At 41.4% G+C, this 22,878-nt stretch overlaps 1 long non-coding RNA gene across 1 annotated transcript; it reads right to left on the bottom strand.

Annotated features, from left to right (window-relative positions):
• Window positions 1-14,519: 14,519 nt before the first annotated feature.
• LOC106041799 (uncharacterized) lies at window positions 14,520-21,368 on the bottom strand. Its single transcript, XR_001210718.3, has 3 exons — window positions 21,128-21,368; window positions 15,379-15,437; window positions 14,520-14,919 (listed from the first exon to the last, which is right to left on the bottom strand). It is a non-coding gene; the product is annotated as an uncharacterized lncRNA (long non-coding RNA).
• Window positions 21,369-22,878: the final 1,510 nt, after the last annotated feature.

The following is a 22,878-nucleotide window of genomic DNA, read 5'->3' as shown; positions in this document are numbered from 1 at the left end:
ACATAAAAAACATGAGTTATGCCAGACTGTGCAATAAACTGGAAGACAAGACCCCAGCGTGGGACAGGAGTGACTGAAACCATTGGGGCCATGCTTAGCCGGCAGCAAGGTCTGGCAGGGAGCACATCTCTGCCTTCCTACTTCACAGCTTTACCAGTAATTGCTTCTTTTTCCTCACATGGGAATGTGGTTGGTGGGGACATTCTTTCGAAATGAAAAGGCGGCTCTCAGTACCAAGAAACATTTGCCCATATTTCTAGTGTGATGTGCTGTAAGGAAGCAAAACAGAGCTGAAAAAAAAAAAAAAAAAACCAAAAAAAAAAAACCAAGGATTTTACTGAAATCCCTGTTTTTAGGCTGGCTTCACAGGCCTGGGTAGCCTGCAGCTGGGGCAGGACCAGGATTCAGGTAAAGCCTGTGGGATGCCATCAAGGAGCTGGGGGAGTAGAAATGGAAATACGTGCATTAAGGACCATCAGAGGTAGCAGTGCTTGCATTTTTCTGGTCTGTGAAGAACGAACTGGTTTAGGCAGTGATGCTGTTAAGCTGGTCTCAGCTAGCAGGAGGTAGCTGTAAGCATTGTCCGTCATCAAAGATGGGTCCCCCATCTGGGGCCCAGAGCTGGACCCAGGAAATTCCTGCCCGTCCCTACTCGCAAGGCTGCCAGCCTCTGCCGGGCTTATGTGTGGGAATGCAGACATGGAGAGGCAAGGGGAAAAACAATAACAAATCAGACGGAAAGCTTTGCAGGCCACTAGATCTCATGAAAAGGGCTGCATTTCAAGATAAGTCTGCTTAGCTGTAAGCACAAATGGCATTCTTGTGAGACGGCAGTGAACCTTGGTTTCTGCAAGCAAAACAGTGATCAGTGGCAGTGCTGAAGTCTGTGTCTTGCAGGGTTCATCTTTTTACACTTCTGTCCTTTCAGTGTCCCCTGCCTGTACACAGTGACCTGAAAATGCCTTCTCCCACATTACCCTCACCAGCAGTCTCTGCAGCCAATGGGTTGCATTTTTACATGTCCCTTCCTATAACTCTGCTCTTCCATTCAAGCTTGCAAATAATGGACTTTTTAAATTGCAATTCCATGCTGCCTGAGCCACACCCTCACTTGGAGGCTGCTTTACATCCCTCTAGCAACGCTGAGCTGCTGAACTGCCAGTGCGGTACAGAGGTACATGGATGTTAAAAAAACATCCTCCAATGTCTTTAGAATATTAGAAATGTCTTTAGACTATTAAAACCATCATTTAATGTCTTTATAATATTTTTCTTATCCTAAAGAAGTAGCTAATACTTCTATTTTCTCAGAAGAAAACTCGACCATTTAATGTTCCTACTCCCCATAGACTACCTGGTATTTTAAATACCACCTTTCAGATCCTTTCTTTCTTCAAAGGAAAGAAGTTTTATGGCATAAATATTTTCCCTGTGAGGTTAGGAAACCAATGTGTTGGACACAATATTTTTAACAGTTATGGTATGTTAGGTCATGGTCTTCTGTGGTTAGGTATGACATCAGGCCACCACAGAGCCATACCAGGAGAATCATGGGGCAGAAGCTGTGTTAACCTGATGGCCACCAACACTCAGGGGAGTTTGAAAAAGCCAAAAGCTGGGTACCTTTTGGAATAATGTGTTGTTTCTCTGACAAAGCCAACCTGAGGTTACTTGTAAGCATGCACACTCACAAGATGTTTAGAGGAAGAGATGGGGTGAAGAGCATCACTGTGTGGATATTGCAACTTTAGCAAGAAAATTTGCAAGGCAGGCAGCCAGAGTAAATCCTTGACAATCTGAGAGTTGAAGCTCTGTTTACTGCCTTTCCTAAATGAGAAAGGCAGCCCAAACTGCTAACAGGCCCTGCTCACAATCTGGTCCACTGGACCATCACCTTAGTCATTTTTATTATCTATTACACTTATCTGTTTTGTTTGTTTGTTTGTTTGTTTGTTTTCTTAATGCAGCGCTTGCAGTTATTGGATCTTTCTGCCAGCATCATGAGGAGGCAGGCCAGAAAAACAACTCAGAAAGTAGACATGCCAGAGAGAGCACCCAAATGCCAGCCGGCACCTGTGAGCTCAGCACAACTGCAGGTGGGCTGGTGGGAACGGACCCAGGCCCAGATGGATATAAGCTGCCTGAGGGGGGTCTCCTTCTGTTATTCATTGCTCTGGAGCAAAGGTTTCTTTAAGGCGTGTAGTGTTTATGTACCCTTAGCAAGGATGCTTCAGTCTCATGTGATGCTGCCTTGTTCTGGGGGGAATGCAGACCTTAGCAGGGTCTGCCCCTCTGGCAAGCATGCAACCATCTGCAGAGCTTTGCATCTGCTACTGAGGAGGAGAAGAGTTGCTGTTTCCACAGAGCTCAGATCCTCAGGTTGTAGATAATTGGTTTCATTTCTTTATTTTTGCAAATACCTCCATCCATATATGTATATTTATTTATTTATTTATTTATTTATTGTCTGGGAATTGGCTGTTTCTGTTACAGATGCCTAACAAGACTTGTCTGCCTGGAAGGCTTTCTCATTTTTTCTAATTACAGTAATTAGGCTAATGAAAAAATATTTCTTTTACGTGTAAGCTTTATCTCGGCTCAGATTAACTCCCTTGCTTTCCCTGCAGATGGTGAAGTGCTGTTACCACTGCTGCCTTTGTGTGTTGGAGGACAGATGCAACGTGAAATATCTCTTACAAACCTTGGAGAACTCGTATGAATGTGTATTTATGTTTGCATGCATGAAAGGAGCACCCTCAAACTATAAAGTAATCTTGCTTTCAGCATTTCTCAGTCCTTGAGTCCTCAGCTTGATACACTAAATAATGTCCTATTAGCGTGGACTTGCATTTGAGCATGTAATAAAGTGCCACCAAATGCTGATACCACTGGTTCTTACATGTTTCTCAGATTAGATTTATCAATTAAACAGATACAGTTTTTCTTCTCCAAATGGAAAGAGTCTTAAGATTCAGATGCATTTCATATGCTGGAGTTATGAACCCCTGCTATTCCTACTCCATACTCTGCTGCCACTACTGCTCCTGTCCCTGGTAATGGCAGAGATCTCTGTAGAAATAGTGTAAAGAGTATGTAGAAATAATGAATTATAAGCTCATGAGTACTTGTTCCCGATGTGCAGCTGAGACTGAAAAAAATAAAAGTTATTCATATAATTTCATGTGATCACTCAGGCCATTCAAACTTAACCAGTCTGGCTAGCATTTTGAATACAGACTATTCGTAGCAACATGCCTACAAAGGATACACAGCTCAGGGATTCATGTTAAAAATTTTTAGGGAAAGCATTCTGAAAGAAGAACTTGCTTAAACAGATTGTATTTCAGCTGTTCACAGACAATCTACAAACAGTAGGAGAACATGCTTATGGAGTGCAGTCTGTGGAATTGTAGCAGCTATTAGGTCAAGTCTAAGCAAGTGCCTTAGATTTTGATTTCCTCCTCCTGCTGTTGTCGCTTCTGAATTACTTGCACAAAAGCACCAACCAAATCAGATTTCACACAAAGGGCTTCTTATCAGTCCCTTCCGTGTTACACAGGGAGATGGAAGAGAAGATATTTCTGATGACATTTAAAGTTATTCTATTTCTAGATTGTTCAACAGATTCACTACTGCACAGGGAAGGAAATCAGCTCTTTTAACTCTGCCCATGGGACAAATCCCCGGGAGTCAAATCACCCACTTTGCTCACAGTGAGTCTTTGCTCTCTGCTTTTGATTTCGTACACAACTTGACACAAGCTTGCCAGGCGAATGTTATTCTTTTTAGCTTGCTTTAATGTGCTCATGGATTTTTCTTTTTTCTTTTCTCTTCTTTTGTTAGCTGGTTTTGTTTTGCGCTGGGGTTTTGTGGACTCTCACAGTCAAGACCTCTGAGATAGTTCTAAAGTCCTGCATTACTTGCTGCTCTCCTGAGTTCAGTGATACAGGGGCAAATAGGGGTTTGAAGGAGGTGTGAGGCTCAAAAAAAAAAAAAAAAACAATCCCATTTTCTTATCAAAATGACAGAAATACACTAGGTTATACTCCCAGGAATGTCCTTGAGTGATGCACCAAATGCTGGAATCCAGTGGTTTGCTCCCAGGTTTTTAAGGTGCTTTCCTGAGAGGGGCTGAGGAGCAAGCCCTGGGAGCCCTATATCTTGCTGCCCATACCTCATGTGCTGTGCAGCCACCTCAGCTCCCCTGGGGTAGCCTTCAGCATGAAGCTGCCTCATGAACACCTCAAAGCTCTGTCATGCTGCGTCTGTGCTTCATTTATGACAGCCCCCATCTTGTGGAGCAGCAGGAGGAGGCCTGTGAGGAACGCATGCATCATTAGCCCCTCCAACAAGTGCAAGATACTCAGTTTGCTTGGTGTTGAGTTGGGCTGGACTGTACTTTGAAGCTCTCAAGGACAGGGAAATGCTACTCCCTTGCCTTGGGTTATTGCAAAACAGCTTTTAATGGTTGACAAGTATTTATGAGAAAGTAAATAAGGAACTCTCTGGCTTTTCAGGGGAATATGTAGCGTGCCTTTTTGAAACCACCAAGTAACAATTATGCCCGTGGTTTTGCAAAGAAAACCTTCACTAGGCACTGAAGAGAGGGACATGGTTTTGTGGGCCAGCAGGATACAGCTTTCCTTGCAGCAGCACAGGCAACGAGGCTGCGTTGCCTGTTATCTGCAGATGTCATGAATTGCATGGCCCCAGGATGGCCTGAAGAAAGAACACGTCCCAGTTGCAGCAGAAGTTTTGGAATTTAGTGGAGTGATAAGGCTCCTTGTTAATTTAGCAGCAAAATCCTCTCCCTCCTGTGCTCTGTGACAAAGGCAGAGAATAAATATTATGGGCTGGAAGCTCTACAAAAGGAGGCCTGGTTTTGCAGGCCCTGTTTTCAGGCCCCTAACAAGGGTTTGCTTCAAGCTGTAAAAAGTCCAAACACTCCTTGTTTAACCTCTTCTCTCTGTCAGTCTTCTGATGCCTCCAGCTGCTCTGTTCATGCCCTTCCCCAGACAAAATGGAGCCAGGTGGAGAGAAAGCAAGGCTGTAGGCCCAGAGACTCCCTCCTCCCTCTTACAGGGCTTGGAGAGCACAGAAAATGTCAGAGAAAAGCAGGAGTTTCTCTTCCTTGGGCTGTTTTTCACCCTTTTGGTATGTACTTACCCCAAAGTTTGATGATTGTTAATGTCAGTGTTCCTATGCTGGGGGTTTTACTTTCATAGTAGGAGGTTAAAGTTTCAGCTTCTGATGGATGTAACTTTTCGTAACGATCAATAAAAGCAATGATTGAAGGTGGAGTCCTTGAACTCTAAATTGGCTAAGATCCAACTATTACATCTGCTTGCATTGGTGTGCTACAGCTTATAATAAATCTAATCTCTGATTACAGACAGAGATTAGACAAGTGGTGTTGAGACTACTGAGTCATGTGATAATGGCCATAGGGAAGAGTATCAATGTTTTGTTGCTAGGATGATGCCCCTCTTCTGGAGGAGGAAACATTTTTTCTTTCCTGATGCTGACAACTTTTTGTGGAAGGACAGCCAGTCTTCCTCACTGGAGAAATGTGTCTGTCACTGTGTAAAACCAGTGTGTCTCCTACTTCATGCAACAAACAGTATATAAAAGACCACTCATTTGAATGCCAGACAAATATGCTAACCCCTTGCAGCTGGGTTGTGATGAGAAGGATTGTGCTTGTTATTTTTTCAGACAATGCTTGGGCAGTTCTGGGTACACAAAATGTATGGAGTCCATAAGACTTCTGCTCTCCTCCCTTGCTTGTGAGGAGGGTGGACTTTGTGTTGTGAAAGATGTTTTTACACTGTAAACTAGCTGTGGTGCTGCTGCATCACCAAGGCTTAGGAAAACAAGTTTATTTTGCTCTTTTTGATGGTGCTTAATTGAGAGGGGCTCATGGACCTTGTTTTTCATTCCAAGAAAACCTGCTTCTATTCTTATAGTGGAAGGAACTACATAATGTACCTAATGCTGAGCTAGCTGTTGTATTGCCAGATACTGCTTCTCAGGAAAGTCACACTAAAACCATTATAAGACTTGTGGCCAAGCCAGGACTTCTACTAGAGCAGGACAGTGGGCCTCTTCCACTTGTATAACCAGTGCTTGACAGGCAACTTGTTTTCTGTGGTATGAGTCTGGGCTGGAACAAATGGAAACAGTAAACTAAAACAGACAACTCTTGGGATGATGTGGTGACAGTTCTGTGAATTAGCACCTGTTGCAGTACCAAGTAAGTTTGTGGGATGTTCACCTCTTCACCTCTCTAGCATTTTGCCTGGTCACACTTTTATCCCTCTTCCTCAGTGACAGGCATCTTAGAGGACACTGCCCCAGAGAAGAGGAGTTGCTGGCTGGTCATGATGCACCGCCTGGGATATTTTATTCTCTGCAGCTGAGGTTGTGGTAATTTGTCCTGTCCCTGCTCCTGCCTTCTCCCCCACAGCACTGTTGCACGCTGTTGTACTCCCATCACCCTGTAAACTCACAACAAAGCCTTTCACTGGGGAATGGTCTTAAAGGGACTCTCCCAGTGTCTCCTTCTGTCTCTGTAAGGTCTCTGTCCTGTGCCAATTCTGTTGTGGGGCTAAGCAGTACGACTGTGTAAATTTGTTTATGGTTGAAATTATGTCCTCATAATCCTGATAGCAGGGACGGTGGGACCATTTAAACATTAACTGTTGTGTGATGGACATAAAGGGTAATTATGGCAGGGTGTGATTGTTTTTGTCTAAACAAACATTCTCTTATGAACTTATATAAAAATATTTGATAAGTGGGAAAAAACCTTAGATTTTAAAAGAATTAAATTAAATTCATAGCACAAATTTGAATTTGGAATGACCCCCTTCCCTGCCCCAACCAGCAAAAGTATCTGCATACTTAAACTAGAACGTGACTGTCTGGGGATAATGAGATCCTTGTTCCGCTCTTGGTTGCACTTCTGGCTGGCAGGCTGAACTTCTGCAGGCAGCCTCCCTTTTCCCCACTTAAAAAGGGTATAAAATGATATCGACCCAATTGGCAAAGTGCTTTGAGATCTACCTTTGAAAGGACACTGTGGGTGGAGGGGTGAGCTGCCTCAGCAAACCTCGAATGCTGCAGGCTAGCACACTACTTCAGCTTGGAAAGTGTTACGTGACAAATTTGGGCAGGTTTTAGTATTTGTGAATCATTCACAGGGAATTCTTGTCTTCTTACAATTCTTCCCTTATTTGTAGGTATATGCTGGCTGGTTTACTAAATGGGCTGTTCTCAGACTTTGCTACACTTGTTAATCACTTATGTCTCTGTGTGAGTCACACAGCACCAGTTCTTGAACTTCCAAAGAAGATAAGGTAGAAGGAAGCAAAGCCCAGAGCTTGGTGTGGGATATGTTGAGGTGGCAGCTCCACTTCCTTGAGTAACTTGTGGCAGGTCAGAGGCTTGATAACAGCCAAGGACAAAGATGAGCTGTCATCTGGTATGCATATGGAAGCACTCCCACTACAGACACTATTTGGCATACAAGGCCTGGGCTAAGCACTTCATGTGAAAGGTAACTGCATTGGAAGCACACTGAGATCATTTTGTTCATGGTTATTTCCTTGATAAAAAAATCTGCAAACTGTGACAACTCTTCCCCTTAGCAACTTTCCTTTTCTCCCACAGCTCCTATTGTATGAATATTCTTATTCTGTGTCCTGATAAAAATGTGTAAGTCCACTATAAGGTCTCCCTGGGGCCTTCTCTTCTCCAGGCTGAACAACCCCAACTCCCTCAGCCTGTCCTCTGTAGGAGAGGTGCTCCAGCCCTCTGATCATCCTCGTGGCCCTCCTCTGGACCTGCTCTAACAGCTCCATGCCCCTGTGCTGGAGGCCCCAGAGCTGAACACAGGTGTACAGGTGGGGTCTCACGAGAGCAGAGCAGAGGGGGAGAATCACCTCCCTTGCCCTGCTGGTCACGCTGCTGTTGATGCAGCCCAGGACATGAGTGGCTTTCTGGGCTGCAAGCGCACAGCGACCCCTTTGAAATGTGAGGTTGAAAGCTGTTGGGGAAGATCAGAAGGGAAGTGGGACTTGGAATTCATGGAGAGGTGCTTAAGTTCATTGAACAAAGGTATTGGACTGAGATATAGAAAGCATGTGAGAAGAAAGGCAGAAATGTGGCAAAAAGAGTCAACAAGCATTTAAGGAATGGAGTGTGGGAAAGAAGTTTGTATTTCTCTTCCCTCTCCCAAGAAATCACAATCTGTTCATTAAAGAAATGGCAGAAGCTTGAAAGCTAAGAACTCCAAGGTTGAGATGCTTGTTTTAATTTGAGCCTTTTTGGATATAAATAACCTGAAATAGTTCTTAATTGTACACTAGGTGTGATAATGCAGTGAACAGCTTCTGCTAATTGAATGAGGAAAGCACCTTTTAGGAGGGGAAACAAGATACAAGTCTATGATGCAAATCTAGGAGGAGAATCATAATCATGGTTATGATTCCTAATTTATTGCTCACAGGGTATGTGCATGTATTTCTTTTATTCTACATTCACAGAATGTATGAGGCAGACTCCTATCATCCTGCTTTGCTATTGGTTGTAAATTGATGTTGGGTTGATACACCTGAAATGACTGCATTTTAATACCTTCTCTCTCTATTTTGGCCAGTCTTCCTTCGCCTCCCTATCCAAACTGACCTGCTGTTTTTGAGCAGCTAATGTGGGAGAAAGGAAACTTCTGTGTCAGTTTTGCACAGCAAAACTCCTGTTGACTTCAGTAGAAGAAAGATCAGTCTGCAGCCCTTCTCTCTTGTTTTGTTGTTTTCTCTCTCTCTCTCTCTTTTTTTTTTTTTTGGCCAAAGTGCAACAACATGCTGTGTACATGAATCTATTGCATTCAATAAGACAAACAGAGAACATTACAGCATTCCTATGGCCTTTTTAATATTCAGGAGGTATCTGTGTTTGATGTGGTGGGCACATTGTGCCTGATTTGTTACACCTGTTTGTTTCTCAGTTGAAACCCACTGGTGCAAAACTGCAGCCCATTGTGTTAAGCAGACTGGTCTCCTGGCAGGTTCATTGTGAGTAAATGATATGCCTCTGGCTGAGTAAGACCTTGATGAACTTGTATCAAAGGACTTCCAGAACTCATTTTAGGAGCATTATGTGAATTATATGGAGCAGGTGTGAGTGCCAGAGGAAGGTGGAGGTTGGTGTCACACTTCACAGCTGAAAGCCACCCACAATCAAGGTTGCTTTTCATGTGCTTGGCCAGTATGAACTCTGCTGGAAACAGAAGGCCCTCTGAGGCTATGGTAAGCCTGAAGGGACAAGGCAGGCTTTTGAGGGAGGAAATCAAAAAACATTGGAAAAATTCCTGCTTTAAATCAAGGTAACTTTTAATGGCTTATAAGTTAAGACTAGACTGAAGAAAAAACATCATGGTTTACAGAAGTCCTCTCCCTTGCCTTCAAAGTAAGCACAAGGCTTTCCAGATCAAACCAGTTGCATGACTCTACTGCAGCTGAACAGAAGAAAGGCTTTGTAGAGGAAGCTGGTTACAGTCCTGGCACTGTGGTGCTACCTTCTCTTAGGAGGGGGTACTTGGCTTCAAGTCAGATTGTGCTGTGCTACAGGTGGTGAGAGAGAGTCCTATAGGAAAGAAACCAGCTACCCTGACTGGGAAACAGTATGATGAGGTGTGTGCCCCCTGTTTGGCCCTGGAGAAATGACAATGTTTGGATTTGTATCCTTTTGTGTTATAGGTGTTGGGTTAGAGCTGCCCAATGCCTAGTCTCTCTCCTCTTGGAGACATAACACTAGTGATGCCCTAAGGACACCTACAGAATGTCTTTAAGGGACAGCCTGCAGCTTCCTTTCCAGCAAAGGTCATGGGCCACTACAACTAACAGAGCTTTTGTAGGTAGGGGGAAAGAGGAGTTCATGGAAATTCTTGTTTGCAAAGCAATTTTGTCTGGCTCCTAGTGGTTAGGTATTGAACACAGACAATAAAGTGAAGTGGCAAGTTATTCTTGCCACTCTGTATACTGAGGCACAGATGACTTAATTGTTTATCTTCTAAAATGCTCCTGTGTATCCAGTGTTAGATGCTGCAGAAGGCACCAAAGCCTATAGTAGAAATCCCAGTACACTCAGTAGAGACTGTATCTCTAGTCCAGTGTGGAGGAAAAAAAAAAAAAAACAACAACAAATCATGAAGTGACAGAACTTTGGGCACCCATTCTCTATGAGATGCTCATGTTAAATATTTGGGTTTTGTGTTGCTGTTGTTGTTATTTTGTTTGTTTGTTTTTTAAAGTGGGTTAGCTCTCCTGTGTTGATCCTCCCTTGAGGAAGGGAAGCCTTCCATCTGCAAAACACAGCCATGGAAGACTTCTCCATGGTAGTCCCATTAAACTAAAATAGGGGGCACTTCACCATGAAAATGCTGTACCTGCAGGTGGAAGTTTCGTTCGTTAAATCTATCCAGTTCCAGCATATTTTTTAAGGTGTGCAGTCAGGAATACGTATTCCTGTAGTGGTTCTAACAATGTTTTGTTTTCAGCAATTGGGATTGTGGGGAACAAAAAACAGTAGTGGGAATATCAATTAGTAAGAGTGTCAAAAGAAGTCTGAGAGACTGCCACTCAAAGCAGACTTCCTTCAAAGCTAGAAAAGCGAGATAATTTCTTCACTATGTTGGGACAATCTGAAAAACTTTGTAAGCTTCTCTACATGTTTCCAATTATTTAAAAAATTGGGGAAGATGGATTATAGTTACCCAATATCAGCATCTCTTACATAATTCTAAGGCAGCAAAGTTACAAAATTCAGAGGCTGTTTGATTTTATTTTTCATAGATGATTTTAAATAGCACAGTTTGTAATCACAGTCACTACTTATAAAGAAGAAAAATGCTTTCTGCCAGTTCTTAAAGGTTATGTTTGCAGAAGTGACCTTAGTTAGGGATTTGCATTTCAAAGCTGTAATCTTCTGAAGTCATGTTCCTAGGAGAGTTATGCTCTGTTGGTGTGAACTGTGACACCTACATGCACAGCATCACGTGCAACAGTTACTGTTTGAACAAAGCCTTCTGGCTAGATTCAAACTTCTCATAATTAGAATGTCATTTTAAAAAAAGATATTTTTTTCCCAGTTTCTCAAAGCTAGCAAACCCCCCTGCAGGCCCCCATCCTTATTGCTTAAATGATGCAAGAGAAGATCTCGGGTAATACATTAACATCTGCAAACTAGAGTTAATTAGTTCTCACAATATGCTTTTGAGAAATAATCTCCTCTACCAGTTCTTAGTGAGCAGGGCTATGGATAACGTCTGCTACTAGTGGGATGAGTGGGGCTAGCTCATGATCAAGGAGTACACAGGCAGCAGAATAGTAAAGAAGCAGAGCTGGGTTAACCTGCTTCCTCTCTCTGTAGTCTTGACTTGGCAGCTTGCTTTACGTTTTGACTCGAGTCCATTGTGCCATGCATTATCATCTTACTTATTCTGTACAGGCTGGTAATAGTGAAGAACATGCTTAGTTCTATGTTTAAAATCCTCCTAACAGAGCTAATTTTAAAGAACACAATGCGCTCCAGTCAACAAACAAGCAAAACAGAAGGGGTATTAGGTAGCCAAGTTACAGCCAAGAACAGGTATTACTTAGTGCTTGGGATGGTAAGAATGATGACTAATTCTCCCGGTATTAAGGAGTTGAGGACAGGGCAGCAGAAAGGATTTTAGACTGCTCTACGAAAGTGGTGAAAGCTAATGTTTACTAGGCTGGCATTTGCCATCCAAATGATCTACACAGGACTCATAAGACCATAGGTGACTGCAAAGGACACTTTCAAGGTAAACACCTGAGCGAGGGTTAGGTGTACAGAAGTGAAGACAATAGGTTCTCCTTCATTTTTCCTTCTCCAGAAAAGTGTATGTGTGATGTGCCACTTCTACTGTCAAATGGGCTTTGTATTTGCTTGCGCTACTTTGTAGTACCCCATCTCTCCCACCAGTGTCCTCCTAAGTGAATGCTTTTCACTGTGCAATCCTACTTTGGTGGCAGGAGTAAGAACAGGGAATGAGGAGTGTCAGGGAAAACTTTCCCGAAGCAGTCTGCTGCATTCTGAACTTCTTCTAATCTCATGGTGGCCTTGTTACTTCCTTGCTTCTACTCCCTTTAAGTGTTGACTGATGCTTTCCATGATGGAAATCGCAGATGGAGGTTGATTTAACACCTCCTGCCTCCACCCATGGTTTATGGTTACTTTAGGTCAGGCTGGTTTGCCTCTTTTAATGTAACAGGTGGCAGGTGCTGATGGCCTGGAATAACAAAGTGTGATGTAGTTTTAAACATGACTTAGTTCTTCTAGCTATTTCTTAGATTAGCAAAGTGCATTCCCTTTTGCATCAACCTAAAAATAGTTGAAAACTGCAGTTAAAAATATCCACTAACCAGAAACTAAGCCCAGAAAAACTAAAAATGGCAATGTGATGCTTTTAATCTTTATCCTCAAATAAGCTTATGTTTTGGCTGGATGTTTTAGATGTGTTTCAATTCCTCCTCTGGAGCAGATATCATGGGTTCTGCTCCCCCTAAATCCTATTTTGAAAGTAGCTGTGGTGGGGTTACTTTTCCAAACCACTTTGAATTCAGCTGGATTAAAGCAGTGAAAAAATATAGCATAATTGTTTGCTAGGAGTATGGCAATTTGTGACGTAGTATAGCAGAAATGTGTGCTGAAATGCCCAATAGCTTCTGCATCATCCAGAAATTATCCTGGTACAGTAGAATAAACCTGTTAATGAAGTAACCCTAAAAAAAATTCCTACTTTTCAGCTGATCAGCATGAGAGGTTCCCTACAAAATGCATGTGCAGAAAATGACATTTTGTACTTAATGTTAGCTGACCCTTCTCTCTCTTCATCAGTGAAGTTTCTTTCGGTATGTACAACTATAATCCCCTTCTTTATAACTGCCTTGTTTGGCTTTCTTGTGTTTATCTGAAGTATGTCATTTATTGGCAAGAATGGTCTAAGGAGACTACTGACCTCTTGCTCCTGTGACTGCTGCCGTATGCCGACCTGTCAGCTCTGTCCATGCAACCATCTGTGGTGAGGCAAGCTGAATGCTTTCCCCTGCCAAAGGACATGGAAGGCTACTGAGCACCTCTGTGTGCACCAGCCACATGCTATGCTGAAGAGCTTGACAGGCTTTTCTGGATGCAGCCATGCAAAATAGGCAGTAACATTTGTATTCAAAAAACTTGAAAGCACCTCAAAGGCAGCCTCCAAAAGAAGTGTTAAGGAGGGCATCAAGCTCTGATTTCTGCTTATAGCTGGATCGTGCATTTCACAATGATCACTTTACTTCCCAGAACACATTCCAGGAGACTATTCTGGTCTTGCCTACCACATTTTCAGAAGTGCAAAATGGTGCATTGGAGCATCCCATTTCTCCTTTTCCTGCCTTCCCAATAAGATCCCCTGTGAATTGTGCTTGCCCCTTCTCTTCCCCTTTTCAAGAGGTTGAAATTGTGTTGCACTGAGTTCTGTAAAGAAGTTCGTACATATAGGCAATGTTCAGCAAATTTCAGTTGTCCTGCAGGAAGAAAACCTGCCTGACTGTCCTTATTTCCTAGCTTCTATGCAAAGAGTAGTCTTTTAACATTTCAATGAGTTTTTCATACTTACTGTGTTGATTAAAAGACAGTTGTTTACTAATGTTCTAATTGTTTTGAAGTATAAATCTTTGGGGGAGGGTAATAGTTTCAGATCATACCTTAAGGAACTGTCAAAGAATATGCAGAGTCTTTGATAGCTTCTGGAATAGTGAGAGATATACTTACATTTTAATTAGAGTAAAAATCTACTCCTGAGTAAGAGAGAAAGCTATTTGTGCCCTAAGGAATGGTACCTGACAGAAGTCTGTGTTCAGAGAAAGCAACAGTAAGCAATGCCAGCAATATCCGGTAGATCAAATGTTTCTAGGATCTAGTGTTATTTGTCCGTGAAATCAGATTGAACTGCTGGTTCCCGAGGAACTCATAACATTAGTAATGTTCCTAGATGAAATAATACTTTGCACGCACTCTAAATGCATGTTATGTCTCCATCATCACTATTGTTAGGTATTCTAGGATGTGCTTGTTAATTACAGCTGCATGTATTAGTAGACTCTTAGGCAATGAAGCGTTAATTCTCCGGTATCATTTGCTTTGTCAGACAGAAAGCTAATGCGGAATTAACTATATTACTATCACAGTTTGCCTACTTTACCCAAAGAGATTCTCCTGAACCCAATGCCCTTGTTGTCTTTACTAACTTAATTTAAAAAAGCAAAATATAACTGTCTTTAAGCCAAAGTCTACGCTGATGTATGTAGCATTCCTCTTTCTGACTAGTTATATAGGATGGATAAGGCAGACCATGCATGTTTCTGGACTGACTGTGTACCTCCAACTCAAGATATATATAGCATGCCTTGAAATTTGACCTTTATTTCCAATTCATTTGTGGCATGTGGTTGAGTCAGCAGAGAAGTCAAAATGAGTTGCAGCTGGATGATATGGAGGCTGGAATAAATGGAGTGAATAGTTGTGCCCAGTGCTATAGAAACAGAAAGGAATTCAGAGTAAATTCTGAAAATTGGCATTTAAATTTCAAAAGTTACAGGTTATAGGAACTGACTGGAAAGCAGACTTTTCTTAGGCCTGTAGAATTATTATGTTAATAATATGAAGTATGTTTTGGACTATGGAAAATTTATGAGTGATAATAATTGTGATGTTAATTCTGCAAAGAGCTCATTGTTCATACCTGATACACATCTGGCATCCTTTCAAAGGTAATTTTGTAACTCACCACAGAGATCTGCATGATCCTGAGCCTACTGAAACCAGGACTGATGTAAAACCCAGTAGGCTCTGCAACAGAAAGACATGGAATCAACATGATAAATGGAGCAATTTCAGAAATGTGCTTTTCTTTGGTTCTGTTTTCATGAAGGGTGACATTTCAGCCTTACATAGAGAACCTGACTAAAACCTGGGCAATGTTTATGTACAAATTAAGCTCTCACCCTTTGACTTATTTGGAACTGCTATCAGAATAGTATGGTTTTGGACTAGTCATGCTGGTGCTGAATTTCACCCTTCGGGTTTATATTATCGTACTTCATGTTGCAACAACCAGGTGAAAACTGAGTTTGAATATGACTACACTCTCCAAGTATGCCTCCCTGAAGCAGACCTTTTTGCATTTCTTATCTGGTTACATTTAAAGTTGATGACACTTTTACATAAAATTTATTAGTCCCATAACTGAAAGAAAAGACCCAATTTAGGTGTGTTTTGCAGAAAACAAACACTGCTACTGTGACTCACCCGCCCAGGTGCAGCACATACTATGTTATTCTTGTTGTTGAGCCTCTTCAATTAGCACTCTAGGGGGGAAAAAAAAAAAAAGCTTATATTGAAATGCATGTTTAAGCACTGAGGATTCTAGTCTCTTATTTAATGCCTTGGCAAGGGAACCTCCGCTGGGCATTCTTACTTCAAATATAGTATTACTGTTAATACTAGAGCCCATAACCAGAGTAGAAAGCTGGCCTTCCACCATGCAGATTCTGTATTTCTTTTGGCTTCTTATTGTATTTATGGTTCAGCCCATGAAGATCAGAGCAAGCAGAAATAATGGTGACATTGTAAGCCATCACATTAAACATCAGAATAATTTTCTGCTTAACAACAAGGGCATAAGGATTCACCCCTGTGGAGTGTAGAACTGAAGAGATTATCTGCTCTGCTAAATCCCATCCCCTGCAATCAACTGACCAAACCAAAATGATCTTGCACAGCAGAGCCTACAAAATATCTCCCAGCACCTTTCAGTGCTAGGTCTGTAGTCACAGATGAAACATAACATAATGGGCAGCAGCTGAGGACCTGTTCAATTCCCTCTGTTTGCCTCTCTTTTTTCGTTCTTTTAAGATCTATCTAATATTTTATTCTTACTGAGTCTGGATATGCATAGAAGGGGACTGAACATAAATATTTCTAAATAAAATTCTAAAGCAAAACAATAATATATTCTGTAAAATACTGAACATAAACAGGGCAATATTGGCCTTGATCAAGAAGTCAGAAAGGGATTTAATTATGCTGCTTAATGTTCCTGCTGAATTTTCTAAGTCAGACATCTATATGGTCGTATTAGGTCAACCAAGCCAATATTGTTATTCTAAGTACAGGGTGAAAAAAACTAACTATGACCTGGATTATAAAACATTGACATTAAAGGTCTGTTGCTCCTTGTAAAGAGCATATTTTTGTAATTTAAAGAAATCTGATCTCTTGAAAGCGCCCTGCTGGGCTTGCAGCTGACATCATGTACGTCTGAGTTTTAACAGACTCAACAGGAGTAGTATGATCACTGCAACTTTCAGCTCCCTGTATTTTTGGAAAGGAGCTATGGAAAAGACACTAGGAGCTAAAGATGACAGCTCTCTGGAGACCCTGACTTCACCAGACTCATTAGAAATTAAATTACAAAACTTAGTTATAACTGTAAGTGATCTAGACTTTGTGATTACTTGGTTACCTGTGAAAAATCAGTTATATCTTAGCTGTGGTCAATTAGGATTAGTGTGAAGGGTATGTACCCAGGAACAAGTTATCATGAAGTAAACTAAAATTGTATTCACAGCCTCTAATTTAACCTGCAGTAGGTTAACGCTTTGCATGTGTTCCTACCCAGCTATAAATGCATGGTAGCTTACCTCTCACTAATAAATTCATGGTAAGGCAGGGTAAGAAGACATTGTCTTTACTCTGTAGTGACTAAGTAAAGAGCAGACAACTCTGTAACTGCACCACTGGCATTTTATTGCTGTACTCAGGGATATTGGGAGGGCTAGAAGGATACAAGTGCATGTAATTACCATGTATGCAAACAGAACAATTGTATGCATTGATGAGAATCCTTATCTATAAGGACAGCAGGTAAGTATGCCAGTTGCACTCCATTTGTACATAAAATGTCACCAATGATGTAGTCAGGTATACTTCTGCAAATAAACCTTGAGTCTTGCTCTGAATCAATTCTCCTTTTTTGCATTCTTTTGACAATATTTTGTTTTAATTGTATAATGTGATTTCTGTACTTCTGCCTCCCATCTAAACTGTTCACATCCTCTTGATCATCACAGCTACCATCACAGCCATTACATTTTTTCAGGAAACCCTTCTGGAAAACTACTCTGTTACCTCACAAAAGAGCATTGGATATAATTTACCACTGTGAGGCATCTGATCTTGCTTATGTTATTCACCAATGAGATCTCAGCTTGGTCTGGAAATCTGAATGATGTTCTAAACTAGCACTGATCTCTTCACTTAGTAGTGAATTTCTCTTCTTAGAAATCTCTTCAAAACTGCAAAATCAAAATTATAATGCAATCAGCAAGTCTCTGGCATTAAAAAATAAATAAATAAATAAATCTACTTGCAGAGGTCAAAATAAATGTAATAGAGCCAAAAAGACAGTATGGCCAAAGCAGCATAAAAGATGCTTTAACTTTGGTTTAAATAAGACCCAGTAGTAGTTGCTCTAGACTTCTTCTGCAATGTTTTCAGGTCTTCATGTTTTCAGGTGCAGTTGGAGGGAGCGGGTTGCCTCTAAACATTTAGAAGCAGAAGACCTATAGGTAACAGAGAAGTCCAGAAGGTTCTCTGCATGGTTATGGAGAACTACAGCGCGGAATCTGTCGAAAAGGACAAGCAGTAACACTGAGGTACATCTTCGGTACAGAGCTTAGCCTGAGCAAGCCTTGCAGTTAAGTTTCCAGCACTGTGTCACGCATTCTGGAAAGGAGGATGGGTGAAGGTGGTGCAGCTGTAAGTCTTGGGCCACCCTCCAGAACAGCTGTGGCAGGAGGGCTGGTGGATGGAGTTGAATCATTGCACGCTGGTGGCACGGCTTTCTTCAGCTAACATCCTCCAGTTTCTAAGCAGCCTTGGTTTCCTTTGGTAGCTCTGGCTGCAGGAAGGTTGAAGCCACTTACTCCAACTTCCTCCCCAGACAGTCTGTCTGGAAGGCTCTGTGCCAGCATTCATGCTGGCACATGGGTTCTGCCTCTAGTCAGTAGGATTTTGTTATTAATGCATTTGTAAGGATGATACCATTAGTACTTACATTTCTGTCATACTTGTTATGGAAGCTCTATTTGTTTGCTCCTACACTAAAAAGCAGAAACAGAAAGGGGACTTTTTCTCATGTCATGTAGTAAGAAGTGGAAATGAACACTTAAAAACTTTTCCCTAATGTTCTGTCCCACTGTGCTGCTTTAACCATAGTGGCTGACACGAACAGAGAACTTGGACCAACCTGCATTTCTCCTTGTCTTGCAAACTGACCAAGTTCCACATTCAGCTGTGAGGTTGTCTGTGTACACATGCTGCAAGACCAAACTGTTAGCTAATCCTCTGCTCTGGAATCTGTCTGACAAAGGAGCAGAGTAGTGAGACATTTTCCTTTTGTAATCTGTTTAAGTAAACGAAATTTAATCTGTTCTTGGCCAGTTTTAAAGATCAAATCATGAAAGCCTGGAATAGTCCAGTTGTATACATTTCCCTTGGAAAGTATCTGCTTCAGCTTTCCTCTTGGTTAAGCAGGTCTGAGAACTGCATTAGAGAATAGTTTATTCCCAGCTTTATTTAATATTTTTCAAATGTGCTGTGTTTGTATACATAAAGTCCCACTATCTCAGCTCTCAAAGATTATCTGAGGACAGTGAATGTCTACTGGAAACCAGGCAGATTGTTTTCCTGATGACGTTGTAGGAACAGGAAAGTTTTCTGTGGAAAACAGTTTATTAAATTAGTTGTGTCCCTTTTCCTTTTGTAAGACTATTCTCATTTTTTTTTTTTTTATTTTTTCCTTAGTAGTGGATTGTTTAAAAGTGAGTTCATTATTCAGCGCACATTACAAGCAAATGTGTTTAACTTCTGATGTCTTAGGGAAGTTTGTTCACTTTATCATTTCTGTGATGATCACTACCTGCATGCACTAATTCTACTGTACAGTTTCTGTTCCTGAACGTGAGCCAGCAGTGTGCCCAGGTGGCCAAGAAGGCCAACGGCATCCTGGCTTGTAATAGCATAGCCAACAGGACTAGGGAAGTGACCGTCCCTCTGTACTTGGCACTGCTGAGACAGCACCTTGAGTACTGTGTTCAGTTTTGGGCCCCCCACTACAGAGGGGATCTTGAGCTGCTGAAGCGTGTGCAGAGAAGAGCAATGAAGCTGGTGAAGGTACTAGAAAACAAGACTTATGATAAGCAACTGAGGGAACTGGTGTTGTTTAGTCTGGAGAAGAGGAGGCTGAGGGGAGACCTCATCGCGCTCTACAACTACCTGAAAGGAGGTCGCAGCGAGGAGAATGTTGGTCTCCTTTCTCAGGTGACAAGTGATAGGACATAAAGAAATTGTCTCCAGTTGCACCAAGGGAACTTTAGATGTGATATTAGGAAGAATTTCTTCAAGGAAGGTGTGGTTAGGCTTTGGAACAGGCTGCCCAGGGAGGTGGCAGAGTCGCCATCCCTCATAGTATTTTAGAGATGTGTGTATGTGGCGCTTTCAGACGTGATTTAGTGGTGGACTTGCACTGTTAGGTGAATAGTTGGACTTCATGATCTTAAAGGTCTTTTCCAGCCAAAATGATTCTATGATCTTACCAAGCAAGCAGAAGGTGAGGAAAATGTTTCTGAGATGGTCTTTATCATCTTATCAGGACTTGGATTATTTTTAGGGAAGGACCATAACAACTGGGTGCAGTCAAAAGCCAACATCATGTAAACTGGGAGTATTGCCATTGCATTCTTTCTCACTTTGGGTGAGATCTTGCCTTTCCTAGCAGTGATAAGTTTTGTATTTATTTCTTTTGCTGTTGCCATGCAAAGCAAGAATTTAAGATGTACTTGTGTGCAGATATATCTACAGATGTCTTAAAAGACTCTTTACTAGTTTCCTCCCATTCCTACAGGTAAAATAGTTTTCAGATCGCTCAGCTTACTACTCTGGTCTCAGTGTGCAGCTTTGCCAGTGCAGGCTCAGTGGAGGACCTGAGGAAAGAGTATGAGACTGTCATTTCTATTGTCAGTGCAGCCTTAGATGCTTAGTTCATTATGAGACTGCACTTCTATTTAATTAGGCCTTTGGACGGGGAGTCTGGCAGTGAAGACGAGTATATTTGCTTGCAAAATGCCTCTGACTTAAGGCATTTACATGCAAGCAGGTGCAGCCTACTTTCATGCAGTTCAGCCTCCTCTACTACTTGAACTGGGAGTGCAGGAGAATGACATGCAGAAAGCAGAGCTGCTTCTCCCAGCCACAGCCCAATGCAAATGTGGCTTGACTGCTTCCAGGCCCAGGACGGCAAGAGAGTGTTGCACTCTGTGGCCCTCTCAGTTAAAGTCTCCATCACATCGCCAACACTGGTGCTCTGCACAATCAAATTGCATTTTTCCCCTTATCAAAGAAGGAAGGGTTTCCTTACAGCTTTGTGAGGCAGTGCCCAAACATAACGACTAAGGCCATCCTTTGAGTGGGAAAACACACTTTCTGTTCTTGCCCTTTTCCCTGTTCTTAAGACCTCTGAGCATCACAATAGCCCACTTGGAATGGACTAGAATGAGTGCTTCTGAGGATATTAAATACTGGTTCAATCGAGAACTTTACTTTTTATTACTCTTATAATCAGATAGAGCTTACAAATCTAGCAAATCAAATATTTCTGCTACCGGTGATATTAAATTGCATGCAAAGCACTATGGGCAGATAGCCAGAACAATAACAAAGCTGCCTTGAAAGTGTTTATCTTTGGCAATACTTTTTACTTCTCATTGCTGTCTATCTGAATATTGCAGTGAGTTTTTATCTATCAGGGAACTAAACCTCACAGGTAAGGCTTGCTCTCTTTTCCAAATGGAGAAACCAAAAACCAGAGAGGTTACAAATAGAATTTGGAGAGCCCTTTGTGTTTTGAGTACTATCCACACCCCAGGACGCACTGAAGACAAGAGGGCCATTCAGAAAGCATGGTACTGTATAACGTGAGTCTGAACATGTGACTCACCTGTTAACATGGGGTTGGTATCAAAAAATACGCCAAGTCTCTTGATTCTTGGTAATGTTCTTCAGTTAAGCTGCTGTTTTTCTTCCTCTCTTTAAAAGAAATATTATCGAAGAGCCTGGAAGTACAAATAAACACTCAGAAGAAACAATTTAGTGTGTGATTCAATCATACACACAGAATTTTCAGAAGTATCCTGATCCAAAAGAAACACAAGATTTAATGTACTTATCAGTTTAACAACCCCAACTACCTGCCTTTTTTTTTTTTCACGTGCCTTTGATTTTCTTTTCCTCAGAACAGGGTTTAAAAAAAAAAAGGTGTCAAGATACCTTATTCTGTGAATCAACAATAATCATTTACATAATTAAATGTGAGGTCTGCAAAGCGTACTGTACCATTTGAAACTGATTTAGGGAATATCTATTCAGGAAGGTTATATTGCTGAAACTGTGAATTTTAAACATTCATAGCAAAGTGGACGTGAAGCTCTGCACAGATGTTCATATTTCAGTATGTTATCAGGTCTTGTTAGCTCATGTCAAATGGGAGTCAACTTAACTACACCAAAACAATGTACAATGCCCCATTTGCATCAAAAGGTATGTTTCCATAGCCTTGTGTAGAGACTGCACTGTCCTGATATATGTAGTAGTTTATGCTACACTAGTGATTCCCTTTTGTGTAGGCAAGTCTGTGTTAAAATAATACAAAATCAGTTGTACAGAAAACCAACCGCATAATGGAAAAGGCAGAAAACCATTGGGATAGAACTGTTCCAGGAGACTGTGGAGTATCCACCATGGAAAATCTTGAAGGACAGATTAGGCAAGCCCTACTAGGACATGTTGGAAAAGCCCAGTCTTTTTAACATTTGGCTTAACAATCCTGGATCTTCTGTCACTGAGTGAGTTTTTTCACAATGTTACTGGTGAGGACAGAAGAGGGATTCCCACCCTCCTAGCTCCAAATTCCCTTCCACTCTTTACCTGTATCATCCCCAGGCAAAAACTGGACTTCAGATTTTCCCAGTTCATAGTTCAAACCAATCATACAAATATGCCATACAACTATGCTTTCTGGAAGTATCCAGCTTTACATTGTTGAGCAAAATGACTTAGGATAGGGGAAAATAAATAGACAAAAAAAACAGTTCATACCTACAGCTCATACCTACAGCAATGGAGGAAAACCAGCGGATGACAGGAATTCAAAGACTTGTTAAAACAGCTTCAAAATTCCAGGAATTCAAATAGGCCCCTCACAATGGTCCAAACTCACATACGCTTGTGGTGGTGTCAAAAATGTCAAATTAATCAGTCAAATTAAAATCAAGACATTTCATTGCATTGTGGTGGAACTGGAGGATCTAGGGATGATAGAGTGATGGCAACACAGTTGTACATTTTTAAAAAGGGGAAGGAAATGCCCTCAAACATACTACCTGGAGATGACCGTATCAATAAAATGGATGACTGGGCTGTGTAAATCGGCACTGCAAATACGTTGGCTGAATCAAGAACTGTGTAAGACTAGATAAAACTGACTTACACTATCGAGAAGCAAAAATACATACTGGTGGCCCTTAATGACAGAAAGTAACATTTCCTTCTCTAATACAACTAACTAGAAACACCTGTAATAGATAGTTTTACTAAACATACTTATAGTTGACAGATAAAATGAAGATATAAGGTCAGATAATTCTGCTATTCCAAACTGAATGTGAAGTTCATTGATATCAATTTGGTATT

This window comes from Anser cygnoides, chromosome 2 (assembly GCF_040182565.1).
Source record: "Anser cygnoides isolate HZ-2024a breed goose chromosome 2, Taihu_goose_T2T_genome, whole genome shotgun sequence".
Classification (NCBI taxonomy): Eukaryota; Metazoa; Chordata; class Aves; order Anseriformes; family Anatidae; genus Anser; species Anser cygnoides.
Note: the sequence above shows the minus strand (reverse complement) of the source record. Positions and strands in the feature narration are given on the sequence as shown.